The sequence below is a fragment of the Panthera leo genome, chromosome A1 (genome assembly GCF_018350215.1).
Source record: "Panthera leo isolate Ple1 chromosome A1, P.leo_Ple1_pat1.1, whole genome shotgun sequence".
In the NCBI taxonomy this organism is placed as follows: Eukaryota; Metazoa; Chordata; class Mammalia; order Carnivora; family Felidae; genus Panthera; species Panthera leo.
In genome coordinates this window covers 71,236,103-71,250,017 of record NC_056679.1, presented here as the reverse complement: position 1 = coordinate 71,250,017, position 13,915 = coordinate 71,236,103, and the positions used below count along the sequence as shown (strand labels likewise).

The 13,915-nt window shown below is 41.6% G+C and overlaps 1 protein-coding gene across 9 annotated transcripts in view; it reads left to right on the top strand.

Moving 5' to 3' along the window:
- Positions 1–13,915, top strand: part of GGACT (gamma-glutamylamine cyclotransferase) — a 47,645-nt gene that overhangs the window by 17,799 nt on the left and 15,931 nt on the right. Inside the window, exon 1 of one of the 9 annotated variants that reach the window (XM_042929944.1) lies at positions 186–270. The exons of the other annotated variants lie outside the window; for them this stretch is intronic. The gene's annotated coding sequence lies outside the window, so the exon portion shown is untranslated. Of the gene's footprint in view, positions 1–185; positions 271–13,915 lie in introns of those variants that run through there. 9 annotated transcript variants of the gene reach the window in all.

Sequence of the window (13,915 nt, the reverse complement as noted above, 5' to 3'; positions counted from 1 at the left end):
GCGGGTTGGGGCAGGTACAGATTCAGCCCATAACAGTCAGTAGATCTTGTTCACTACTTCGTTTTCATACCACTGTCCACTGTAGAGTTCTCTGAGCACATGCCCCACCTTTCTTCTGGACTTTGAGCTTGAGGGCATAGCTCACATTTGTGTCCTCACAGCCGGCTGGTGTCAGCCAGCCCTGGGTGGATGCCCAGTGCCACTGTCCAGACCCAGCGCAGCAAGTGGCCACTTCTCAGGCCCGTATCCTCTTTGCGTTCTCTATCCGCAGTAAGTACACAACACTGGTGTGTCTAGTGAACTAATGATCCTTGCAACTCCTGTTGTCAGAGGAGGCAGCTTTAAACGAAGTATCAGCTTGGAAACTGTTGTCATTTCTTTCTTTCTGATCAAAACAGGCAAAAGAAATTGGCTAATTGAGAATTCCCAGGACCAGGCAAAAATACTCATTAATTTTCTCCACACATTATGGGGAACAAGTTAAAATGTGTCACCTGTCCTTCAGAAATTTAGTAAGAGCGAAAATAACTGAAATGTAGGGCAGAATGTGACTGGGGCACTAAGATACAAGCAGAGAAGGCTTTGGGACAGATGCAGGGTCTGGGCTGAGATTTTAGGGCTGGGTTGGATTTGAGCAGGAAGGTGTAAGTGTGGTCCAGGTAGCAGTAAAAGGTTAGGATTTGGGGGACGCTAAGCTGGGGAGGGTTTTGGGGAGCAGCAGCAGGGCAGCAAGCTAGAGTTACAGGGTAGGGATGCAAACAGCTAGATGGGACACATGGTGTCTGGACCCCGAACCCTGTCAGGACACAGCCTGCAGCCCTTGAGCTTGGCCTCAGGAAGCTCAATACGGCTCAGGGGTGAAGGCAGGGGCTAGAGCTCCTGAAAGGAGAGTAATGATCTGGATTGTAGCTGTTTGAAGGTGGGTAAGGGCAGAGGCTGTGGACAGGAGGGTGGCATGCGGCTGCTTTGAGGGGACAGACTTGGAATTGATGCCGGTCAAGGAGAGAGTTGGGAGAAGATCCACCTTGGAGAGGAAAACAGGGAGTCCAGTTTGAGTTAGACTGGATACTGGGGCTGGCACACAGGCAGTGTGCCTGTCCCAGTGGGCTCAGTGGGGGCTGAGGGAAGTGAGCTCATCAGGTGGAGGCCAGAGGGGAAGGTGGATCTCACATCCACACTGCCTGAGTCTGCGTGGGCTGCTGTGACAAAGCACCGCAGACTTAGACAGCAGAAGTCTCTTCCTCATGGTTCTGGAAGACGAAAGTCCAAGATCCAGGCGTGGTGGGGTTGGTTTCTCCTGAGGCCTCTGTCCTTGGTTTATGACTCATTTGTGATATGCAGGCAAGTTTGCTCTCATTTGCGGGCAGTGAGATGGTTATTTAAAGAGAATTTCCTGTTTATTTGACAAAGATCCAGATAATAATGTGAAGTAAATCCTGTTTACACCTTGATTTGTTTGCTGAAAATGTGTAGTAGTAAAAATGAAGTAACTGGAAAAAACAAAACACTTCTCCCTGTGTCCTCACTTGGTCTCTCCTCTGTGCCTGTACGTGTTGATGTCCAAATCTCTTCTTACAAGGACACCAGTCAGACTGGATTAGGGCCCCCCCTAACGACCTCATTTTAATTTAATCACCTCTTTAAAGGGCCTGTCTCCAAATACAGTCACATTCTGAGGCCCTAGAGACTAGGACTTCAACATATGAATTGGGCGGGGGCGGCGCACAGTTCAGGCTGTAATAGCACATATGATTTATCCAAGTAAGGTTATGTAAACTACCCTTGCAATTCAAGATAAATAACCATTTACTTCTGCTTTATTTTTCAGTGTGTCATGGGGCCAGGGCAGGGAATAGGAGCACTTTTTTCTAGGTAGTTAAGAGCCTGAACTCCAGAGTCAGACCAGCTGGATCCAGATCCCAGCTCTGCTACTTACTAGCTGTTTGACTTTGGTCAAGTCAACACTTTTTACTTACACCCTCTGTCTCCACTTCTTCAGGGGTAAGATGGAAATAAAGTTGCCTACTTCATAGGTTTCTGTGATGATTAAATCAGTTCAGATATGTAAAGTGCTTAAAAGTATACCTGAATCTTTGTAAGTTCTGTGTTATGTGCCGGCCGTGATTATTATTCACACCAGATTTGGAGAGGATGGTGATTATGCAAGGAAGTGTTGCTTTTCTTCCAAAACTAAAGTGTATTTGTGAGAATAAAAATCAAGATGTCACCTCCCCTGAACTTAGCTGAATAGAACACCTAGAGTATTTGCTGTCAAGTGTGTGCAACTGGAGGACCACACGGGTGGTGGGCAGGGCTTGTCATTTTATGGAAAAGTTATTTTACAGTGCTTCTGTGTGCATCCAGTAACTCGAACATTATGGAAGAGCCAGTGAGGTGGGCAAGACGGAAGTTTCCTCCCTGTGAGGCTAAGTGAGGTCCCCCAGGGGCTGCCCCCAATCCAGTCCTTTTGAGTCCCACTATGTCACACAGCCCGGAAGAGGACCCCAGGCAGTAAGCCTGTTTCCAGTATTTTCTCAGAGCAGGGAGACTATGGAGAGTGATCTCTCGGGCAGAACTAATATTTTTCTATTTGTTTATTTCATTCAAAATAACACTGCTATGGTTTGAATGTTTGTGTGCCCCCCAAATTCATCTGTTGAAATCTAAACCTCCAATGTGATGCTATTTGGATGTAGGGCTTTTTGGAGGTGATTCGGTTGTGAAAGTGGAGCCCCCTGATGGAATTAGTGTACTTACAAAGAGACCCCAGAGAACTCCCTTGGCCCTCCTGTCGTGTGAGACCTCAGTGAGAAGATGCCATCCTTGAGCCAGAACGCGGGCCCTCACCAGACACTGAATCTGCCAAGTGCCTTGATATCGGACTTTTTAGCCTCCAGAACTGTGAGAAGCAAGTGTGTGTTGTTTATTAATCATTCAGTCCATGGTAGTTTTGTTACAGCAACCCAGACTGACTCCAATTGGTTGGGTACACACACACCTGAGGCTCTGTGCTGGGTGCTTTACCTGGGTTATCTTGGGGGATGCCTACCATACCTCTGTGAAGTGCTGCTGTGTGATTGGACAGAGAAGGAAACTGAGGGCCACAGGTTTGGTCATTTGCCAGTGTCACTGCCCAGGCTTGTCTGGTCCCGAAGCCAGTCCCCCCACAGGGCAGCACTTCTGCCCTCTCAGGCCCGGGGTCAAGTATGAAAAGCACCTCTGGGAAGCAGCATAGCTAAGTTCTAAGGGAATATTTATTGCACAGATTTGCTTTTGTTTTGAAGGTAGCAAAAGGGAACCCACTTGGAGAATGCTTGGCCTTTAAAAATCACATTTTGAAATAGGTCCCGTGTTTCAGGAGAGCCCTCATTGCTAACACAACCTCTAAAATGGGTCAGAAATGGAAGTAATGGAGCAAAAGGTGGGTCTTACCTCTCACTAACACTCAGGAATAAGCAACTCTCCTGGGCAGTTGGTAACTAATACGGAAATTTTGCTCATATGAGAAAATGAGAACCAAAAGGAAATATAAAACAAAGTTCAGGGAAGTTGAGATAATTAATGGTGAGCTCAAGGAAGTTTAGATCTAATGGTGAGTTAATGAGAAATGTAACTTGAAATACTGAAACAAAGTTTAAAATGTTCCTCCAGGAATTTTAATGTTTACGAGACAGGTGAGTGCAGCCAAGAGCTTACCTATGGGTGCAGAGTCAAAAGTTAGGGAGAAAAGAGGTGTTTCTTGGGACTGGGTAGATGAGACAGTGTGTGAGTGGTGGGTGCTCTGGGGGCATGTGCATGTGATGAAATGATCCCCCACAATCACCAGCCCTGGAGGTGGGGGTGGGGGTACAGCATGTGCTGTCGGAGACATTCTGGACAGCAAAGATTTCTCCCACACGTACGTCAGTCTTTTTGGGTCACGTGCCCTAATGCTTTAGAGAAGAGCTGCACTGTATTTTTTAGGACACTGTGTCCCAGGAACACACACATACACACAGAACTCATACAAGAGTCTGGGAGAACAAAGATAGATTATGTGAAGAAATGGAACTATCTATAACAAAAAAAACCCAGGCAAGTCACAGGCATCTAATGAGGGCAGGTGATGATGGCAGAGATATGGGTCCTTAACTGAGAGGATCACTAGGTGAAAATAGTAGAAACAGGCATTGTGCCTGAGGCCAAACCTGGTGCTCCACATCCTTATTAAATCTTCTTACGGGCCTGGCTGAGGAAGGGTTTTCACTCACCCAGGAAATGGGTAATCCTGGTGTCCTGGTGGGGCTAGAACTTGAACCCAGGGCAATTCCATCTTGTTTCCAGATGGAGACTTGAGTTAAGCTCCCCTGGGTAAAAGCTAAGAAACGAGAATGTAAAGAGACTTATCACCGATCTTCATTGAAATTGAGGCAGAGGAATGGATAAATCAGTTTGGCAAAGATAAGGCCTAAAATTTATGGAATCCTAACATACTGCAAAAAAGCAAGTACAGGGGTGCCTGGCTGGCTCAATCAGTGGAGCATGCGACTCTTCATCTCGGGGTTCTGAGTTGTAGAGATTACTTAAAAATAAAAAAATCTTTAAAAAAAAAAGCAAGTACAATCAGAGTGGATAAAGGGGACTTTGTACAAATACTGATGTTTGGCAGGCCTTTAAAAAATAAGTTGGCTTTATTGATTTATATGAGATGAAATTCACCTATTTAATATTTGAAGTTCAGTAATTTTTTTTCAGTTCAGTGAATTTTTACAAATGTATATACTCATGTGCTCCCCACTATAAGCAGATACAGAATATTTTCATGAACCCAGAAGGTTGCCTCATGTCCCTGTGCAGTCCATTTCCTCTATTCTCCCAGCCGGAGCAGCCACTGCTGTTTTCTGCCCCTCTGATTTGTGTTTTCCAAAATGTCAGTGGACACTCATCATATGGCATGTAGCCTTTTGCATCTGGCTTCTTTCACTTGGCATATACATTTGAGATTTATCTGTATTATTACATCTATACTCCTCAAATTGTCTATGCATTCTCAGGTTGATGGACATTTGGGTTATTTCCAGCTGTTGCCTACTATGAATAGAACTGCTGTAGACATTCATATATAGGTCTTCATGCAGGATATGAAATTATTCATCTTGAGTATATTCCCAAGAGTGAGATTGCTAGGTTGTATGATAAACATATCTTTAATTTTTTAAGATTGTTTTCCAAAGTTGCTGCACTCTTTTCCAAAAGCAACGTATAGTTTCAGTTGCCCTACATCTTTGTCAACACTTGGTATCAGTAGTCTTTTCAATTTTACCCATTCTATGATAGTATCTTACTATAGTTTTTATTTGCATTTCTCTAATGATTAATGACATTAAGCATCTTTTCATGTGCTTATGAGATTCATATGTCAGGAGAGCGTTTAAATCTTTTGCCCAGTTTTAATTGGGCTGTTTTTCTTCTTCCTGATTTTTAAGAGTTCTCTGTATATTCTGGATATAAGTAATTTATCAAATATTTCCAGGCATACCTTGTTTTATTGCACATCACTTCATTGCACTTTGCAGATAATTAGGTGTTTTTTTGTTTTTTTGTGTGGTTTTTTGTTTTTACAAATTGAATGTTCGTGGCAACCCTGTTCCAAGCAAGTCTACAGTTGCTATTTTTCCAATAGCAGTTGCTCACTTCATGTCTCTGTGTCACATTTTGGTAATTATTGCAATATTTTAATCTTTTCTATTAATATTAAACAGCTGAATCTTGAACAATGGAGGGGGCTAGGGACACCAGCCCCCCTACAAATAGCCCAAAGTATGCATGTAACTTGGACTCCCCAAAAACTTAACTACTAATAGCTTACTGTTGACCAGAAGACTTATTGATAACAAACAGGTGATTAACACATATTTTATATATTATATGTATTACATACTGTATTCTTGCGACAAAGTAAGCTAAAGAAAAAATGTTATTAAGAAAATCATAAAGAAGAGAAAAAGCATTTACAGTACTGTATTTCTCAAAAAGAATTCAATTATAAATGGACCCACAGAGTTCACACCTGTGTTCAAGGGAGAACTGTATTTGTTATCTGTGATCAGTGGTTACAACTTGCTGAAAGCTCAGGCGGTTAGCATTTTTTTAGTAATAAAGTATTTTTTAAATTAACATGTGTACAGTTTTTTAGACATAATGCTGTTGCACACTTAATATAAAGCATAGTGTAAACATAACTTTTATATGCACTGGAAAACCAGAAAATTCATTTGACTTGCTTTATTGCAATGTTTGCTATATTGCAGTTATCTGGAACCATACCCGCAGTATCTCCAAGGTCTATCTGTGTGTGTTTTGGAGATGTTTTTCCCAGTCTGAGTTTGCCCTTCCATTTAATCATCAGAGCCTTTTGAGAGCAGGTTTTGATTCTGATGAAGTCCATCTTATCCATGTTCTCTGTTTATTTGTACTTTTTGTGTCCTATCAAAAGCTTTTCTTCTAGAATTGTTACTCTTACAGTTTGCACACATTTTAAGTATATGGAATGAGAGGAGTTCTTTTTTTTTTTTTTAATATGGATATCCTGTTTTCCAGTACCTTTTGTTTTAAAGACTGTCCGTTCTTGAATTACCTTGGTACCTTTATCTACTTCTAGACTCTCTATTCTGTTCAACTGATTTTTTTAACCAGTTATTTTTATTGAGATAGAATTCACATACCATAAAATTCACCATATCAAAGTGCATATAATTCAGTGGTTTTTAGTATATTAACAAGGTTGTACAACCATCACTACTGTCTAATTCTATAACATTCCCATTACTACAGAAAGAAATTCCATTGATATTTTTTCCAGCTTTGTTGATATAATTGGCATATAAGTTTAAGCATACAGTGTGTTGATCTGATACATTTATTTGTTTTAATGTTTATTATTGAGATAGAGAGCATGCATGCATACATGCGAGTAAGGGGAGGGGTAAAGAGAGGGGGAGACAGATCTGAAGCAGGCTCTGAGCTGACAGTAGAGAGCCCCATGTGGGGCTTGAACTTACGAACCATGAGATCATGACCTGAGCCGAAGCTGAACAACTGACTGAGCCACCCTGGTGCCCCAATCTGATACATTTATATATTGCAATATGATTACCACCATAGTACCAGCTTACATCTCTATCATGTCACATGTTGTTAATTTCTTTTTTTTTAAGTTTTACTTATTTTTACATGTTTATTTATTTTGAGAGGAAGCGCACACGAGGAGGGGGAGAAGCAGAGAGAGGAGAGAGAGAGAATCCCAAGCAGGCTCCACACTGTCAGCACAGAGCCCTATGTGGGGCTCGATCTCACAAACTGCAAGATCATGACCTGAGCCTAATTCAAGAGTCAGACACTTAACCGACTAAGCCACCCAGGCTAATTTTTATTTAAGTAATCTCTAACCCATGAGGGGCTCAAACCCATGACCCCGAGATCAAGAGTTGCATGCTCTACTGACTGAGCCAGCCAAGCATCCCTATTATTTCTTTTTTGTGGTGACATTTAAGATCTCTCCTGTCAAATATATAATATAGTACTGTTAACTGTATTCACAGTGCTGTGCATTAGATCCCAAGAATGTATTCATCTTCTAACTGGAAGTTTGTACCCTTTGATCAACATCTCCCCATTTCACCCAGCCCCAGCACCTGGTAATTGCCATTCTACTCTGTTTCTACAAGTTTGGCTTTCTGTCTTTCTCTGACGTTCATTTAATATGCCCTCAAGGTTGATCCATGTTGTTGCATACAGCAGGGTTTCCTTCTTTTTCATGGATGAGTAGTATTCCATATGTTACATGCACATACAATCTTTTTTATCCATTCATCTGTTGACAGACATTTAGGTTGTTTCTGTATCTTGGCTGTTGCAATTAGTGCGGTGACACGGGAGTGCAGATATCTCTTTGTATATATACCTGTGAGTGGGATTACTGGATCATATAGTAGTTCTGTTTTTAATTTTTCTGTGACCTCATATGATCTACCATACTGTTTTCCATAGCAGCTGTACCAATTTACATTCCCACCAACAGTGCAGAAGGATTGCCTTTTTTCTAGCCCTTGCCAACCTTTGTTACCTCATCTTTTTGGTGATAGTCATTCTGACAGGTATGAGGTGATACCTCATTGTAGTTTTTTTCTAATGTTTATTTATTTAGAGAGAGCACATGAGCTGGAAAGGGGCAGAGAGAGAGAGAGAAAATCCCAAGCAGGCTCCATACTGTCAATGTAGAGCACAAGAGTCAGATGCTTAACCAACTGAGCCACCCAGGTGCCCCTCACTGTGGTTTTTATTTGCATTTTCCCGATGTTGAGCACCTTTTTATGTACCTATTGGCCCTTTGTATGTCTTTGGGAAAATGTCTATTCAGTTCCTCTGCCCCTTTTTTAATCAGATTGTTTGTTTTTGTTGTTGTTGTTACTGAGTTGTAGGCGTTTTTTTTTTTTTTAAATATATTTTGGATATTAACCCTTTATCAGATATATGGTTTGCGAGTATTGTGTCCCATTCCATAGGTTGCCTTTTCATTGCTAATTGTTTCTTTTGCTGTAGAGAACCTTTTTAGTTTGATGTAGTCTCACAGATTTTTGTTTTTGTTGCTTTTGCTTTTGGTGTCATATCTGAAAAATTGTTGACAAGACCAATGTCCAGGAGCTTTTCCCCTGTATTTTCTTGTGAGAATTTAAGTTTCGGGTCTTAATTTAATCTCTAATCCATTTCAAGTTAATTTTTGAAGTGGTGTAAGGTAAGTATTCAATTGTATTTTTCTGCATGTGGCTGTTCAGTTTTCCTGACTCTATTTATTGAAGAGACTGTCCTTTTCCCGTTTTGTATTCTTGGTTCCATGTATAATATTAGTTGACTGTATACGCTGGGGTTTATTTCTGGACTGTCAATTCTGTTCCATTGTCAATGTGTCTATGTTTATGCCACTACCATACTGTTTTAATTACTGTAGCTTTGTAGTACAGTTTTAAATCATGAAGTGTGATGTCTCCAGCTTTGTTTTACTTTCTCAGGACTGCTTTGTCTATTTAGGGTCTTTTGTGGTCCTGTACAAGTTTTAGGATTGTCTTTTATATTTCTGTCAAAAATGCCATTGAGATTTTGATAGAGATTGCATTGAACCTATATATAGCTTTGGGTAATATGGACATTGTAACAATATTAATTCTTCCAATCCATGAATATGGACTATCTTCCCATTTGTTCATGTCTTCAATTATTTTTAATCAAAGTCTTACAGTTTTCAGTGCACTGATCCCTCACCTCCTTGGTTGAATTTATTCCTAGGAATTTTATTCTTTTTGGTGCTTTTGTGACTGGGATTGTTTCCTTAGTTCTTTTTCAGATATTTTGTCATTATTGTATAGAATACAATTGATTTCTTTGTGTTGATTTTGTATTCTGCAGCTTAACTAAATTTGTTAATTAGCTCTAACAGTTTTTTGGAAGACTCTCTAGAATTTTCTATATACAAGAATGTATAGTTTTCATACAAAGACAGTCTTACTTCTTCCTTTCCAGCATAGATGCCTTTTATGTCTTCATCTAGCCTGACTGCTCTGGCCAGGACTTCTAGTAGTATGTTGAATAAGACTGGTGAGAGTGGGCATCCTTGTCTTTTTCCTAATCTTAGAGGAAAAGCTTTAAGCTTTTCACTATTATGTTGTCAGCTGTGGGTTTGTCATATATAAACTTTATTATGATGAGGTATGTTCCTTCTGTACCTAGTTTGTTGAGAGTTTCTATCGTGAAAGGATGTTGTGCTTTTGTCAAATGCTTTTTCTGCATCTATCGAGATGATCGTATGATTTTATCTTTCATTCTATTAATGTCATATTTGTCATATTTGTTGACTTGTGTGTGTTGAACCATCTTTGCATCCAGGGATAAATCCCACTTGATTATGGTATATGATCCTTTTAATGTGCTGTTGAGTTTGGTTTGCTAATATTTTGTTAAGAATTTTTGCATCTGTATTCATCCAGAATATGAGTCTGTAGTCTTCTTGTGGTGTTGTTATTTGGCTTTGGTATCAGGTTAATGCTGGACTTGTAAAATAAGTTTGGGAGTATTCCCATCTCTTCAAGTTTCTGGCTGAGTTTGAGAAGGATTGGCATTAAGGTGGAATTCAGTGAAACCATGTGGTCCTGGGCTTTTCTTTGTTGGGAGGTTTTTGATCACTGACTTGGTGTCCTTCCTTGTTAATAGTCCGTTCATATATTCTGTTTCTCCGCCGATCTATCTTAATAAGTTGTATGTTTCTAGGAATCTATCAGTTTTTTGTAGTTGTCCAATTTGTTGGCAGATAATTATTCATAGGGGTCTCCTGTGGTCCTATGTATTCCTGTGGTATCAACTGTAATGCCTCCTCTTTTTATTCTGATTTTATGTATTTGAGTCTTCTCTCTTTTTTTCTTAGTCTAGCTAAAGTTTTGTCAATTTTATCTTAAAATAAACAGCTCTTAGTTTCATTGATGTTTTCTATTTTTCTGGCCTCTATTTATTTCTGCCCTGATCTTTGTTATTCCTTCCTTCTGCAAACTTTAGGCTTAATTTATTCTTCTTTTCCTCCTTCCTGGAAGTCTGTCCTCTACTCTGTTACTATATGTGTTTTAAAAATGTAAAATGCAATTTTATGAAAGTATAACACATCAGAAAAGTGTGGAAATCATATAGCATGATAGGAATCATAATAGGAACACACCGTGTAAACAGCACCCAAATCAAGTGTGCTCATGTCTTTCCTTGGCAGTAACCACTGCCTGACATCTAGCAGCAGAGGTCAGTCTGGCTATTATTCATGTTCTTATAAATACAGTCATACGGTATGTGCTGTTTCTGCCTGACTTCTGTCACTCAGCATTGCTTGTGAGATTCATCCATGTTGTTACATGTAGTTGTCCATTCATTCTCACTGCTGTGGAGTTTTCCACAGTATACCACACTTTATTAGCCTGTTTTAATTACTGTTGAGGGACATTTGGGTAGTATCTGCATTTGAGTTATTATAAATAGTGCTGATCAGAATATGTCAAGCAGTCTTCCACTGGGGTTGCACTAGATAATTTTTTAAAACACAAATCTTACCATGTCACCTCTCAGGCTTAATACCCTTAGTTACCCCATCACATAGGGCTGAGAGTTAGGTCTCTAGTGACCTGGACCCAGCCTCCCTCCTCTGTCTCTTCCCCTATAGTCCTGGCCTCACACTCATGCCCTGACCCCCAGGCATGCCCAGGCTGTCCTCCTGCTCAAACCACCCATTTGTCCCCTAGCCATCCCCTGACTTGTGTCCACCTCTTTCCTGTTTCTCTTCAAAGACTCTGCTGTTCAGATAGTCATTCTCCTTTGGGACCTGTGATGCCCTGCTTCCCCAGGCATGTCTCATTGGCCTCCCCACAGTGTGTCTTATAATCATCTTTTAATGTAAATCTCAGGTGTTTAGTACCTGGGAAAGAGGTACAGTCCACCTGGTCTGCATTGGTCTTGCTCTCACTATGAGACAGGGACCTGCTCTCTAAAGAACTGTCTTTATTCCAAGATTGGAACAGTAGGAGGGAGAGAGAAATTCCTTAACTTAAAAATAGTTGAAATCTTTGTTATAGTGATAGAATGCCAAATTTGCATGAATTTTGAAGGATCAGCTCCTTTGGGCAACTGTGGCCTGGTGGTGTCCTTCCCTCCTTGGGAAGCTGGGGGATGATGCAGAGAGAGGTGGCTCTTTCTGGAGCTCCCCTTCCTCGCCCTCCCCTGCTGCCTCTGTACCATGTCACACTGGACAGCAGAGCCCAGGGGTCCTGGCTGTGGGCACCCACTCAAAGGACTGGTAGAGAGTTGCACAGCTACTTTAAGTAGGGGGCTTCAAGTGGGACTGTCTTTAACCTTTAGTTTGTAGTTTGTGAAGCATCACCTTGGGGGGGGGGGGCAGATTGCTTTGTCATTTGGGGGAAACTCCTGAGATACCAGATGACATCTGTTACTACCAGCTCTGGCTGGAGTGGGGAGACGGTTTTTCCTCCTGCTGACCACAGGCTGGTTGGTCCCAGGATAGAGGAGGGTGGAGAGGAGAGACACCTTATTTTCTTCTCTTTGTGTTTATACATACAACATGGCTTTTTGTTTGTTTTTCAGTAAGAAAGTCTTTTGGGCAAGGAAAATGACAAAGCTCCTGTAAACAAAAAACTAAAATCCTTGGGCTATTTGATTAGGAAAATGAGCAAACCCATGGTAGCTTCCCTGAGTACTTCTGTTTATCATGATTGAAAGAACATTTATAAACCTAAAAAAATATATCCAGTAATGGAAAAACAAAGCTATTGTTCTGTTGTTTTGAAATAAGTTTGAAAAAGTGTTTAAACTAAATATAGCAGTATCTGTTCTTTGATAACCACAAAATAGTAACAACAGAGTTTTACATTCTAACTGGATTTTGCTCTTCCCAGGAACAGACTCTATGTTGGCTTTTAAGTGGTTTTTAAAAGCCAAGTTAGACCAGATTGGCTTTTTAGTAATATTTTGAGTCCTGGGATCCATCCGCGAACACTAGCGAGGCCAAAGTGTCATGGACCCTGAGGAAGAATGGTGTGTTCAGCCTCAACGCTACTGACTTCTGTCAGCTGGTCCTAGTGATAATGTAGCTTTTAACGTGGGATTGAAAAAAACATTGGTGGGGATTTCGTACATGAAAGGATTGGATTCAGTTCAGTGCATTCAGTTCCCTTGAAACCCAACACATTTTTCTAGTAGTTTTGGACCCAAAGAGTTCTGGCTGCCATCAGCAAACAGTGACCAGCTGCGTGTTTAGGCCCCACAGGAATGTGAGTAAATGGATCCACTTTACGTGAAGTATTTAAAAGTATGTTCAGTAACATAGCCTTCATTTCCTCCCCACTTCTTTCTTATAATTCAGTTTTTGCTGCCCTCTCAACTGTTTTAATTGAGTTGAACTGAGGGAGTGAGAAAAGCACGGGAAGGATTTGAATGCTTTGGGGACAGGTAATTAATCAAAACCCGCATTAGGCTTAATATTCTGTGCTTTTCTTTTTAAGAAAGCTTATTTCTTTTTAAGAACTGTTTAAAAACGGAGATCCGTGTGTCACATGTGCACCGGGGGCGGTCCTCCTGGTGCTCCAGCAGGCAGTTACCTTCCCTCTAGGTCTGCATTCCTCCCCCTCGCCTACCTGACTTCCTGTGGGTAGCCAGCACCTTTGCAGAGAATTTAGACAGGATTTAACAATATTCTCAGCAAAGGTAATTCTGAAGGTAGATCTGTTTGTTACCAGAAGAATTAGGTCCTGAATTCCAGAGCCCACTGGGAACGGAGTTCGGCTCATTGCTGATTCACTGTGGGCTGGCAGTGCCAACTGGCAGGGGAGCATGGGGCCGGGAGCACTGGACACACCAGTGGGTGGGAGCCACGTGTGCTGGTGGTTTCCAAGTGATGCTCAGGGCCACTTTGGTGGTCTAGGTCGTGCTCTGGAGCTTTGCAGTTGTATCTGCTGGTCATCTTCCAGAGTCCTTTCGCTAATTCAGTTCTGTCCCATGTCATTCAGAGAGGCCTGTGATCTGCCCCCTGTGGATCCCGGGTCCCAGGGCAGCCGAGCCCAGGGTGCCCACACCCCCCACTGCCACCCGCTGTGGCCTTGCCTCATGTGGCTGGGTGAAACAGGCCCCTCTGACAGTCAGCAGGGGCTTGGCTTTGACCTCTGATTTCCCAGCTCTCTGTCCAGTGCTCCTTCTGGGAGGCTTGTTTCTGTAAAGCCATGAAATACTATATTAAGTAGAGGGAGTGAGGGCTCAGACCTAGCCAGGAACCCTCACCTGCATTCGTAGCAAGTTTATTCACTTTTGGGTAGGCCTGACTTCTAAAGCGTTATCTTAG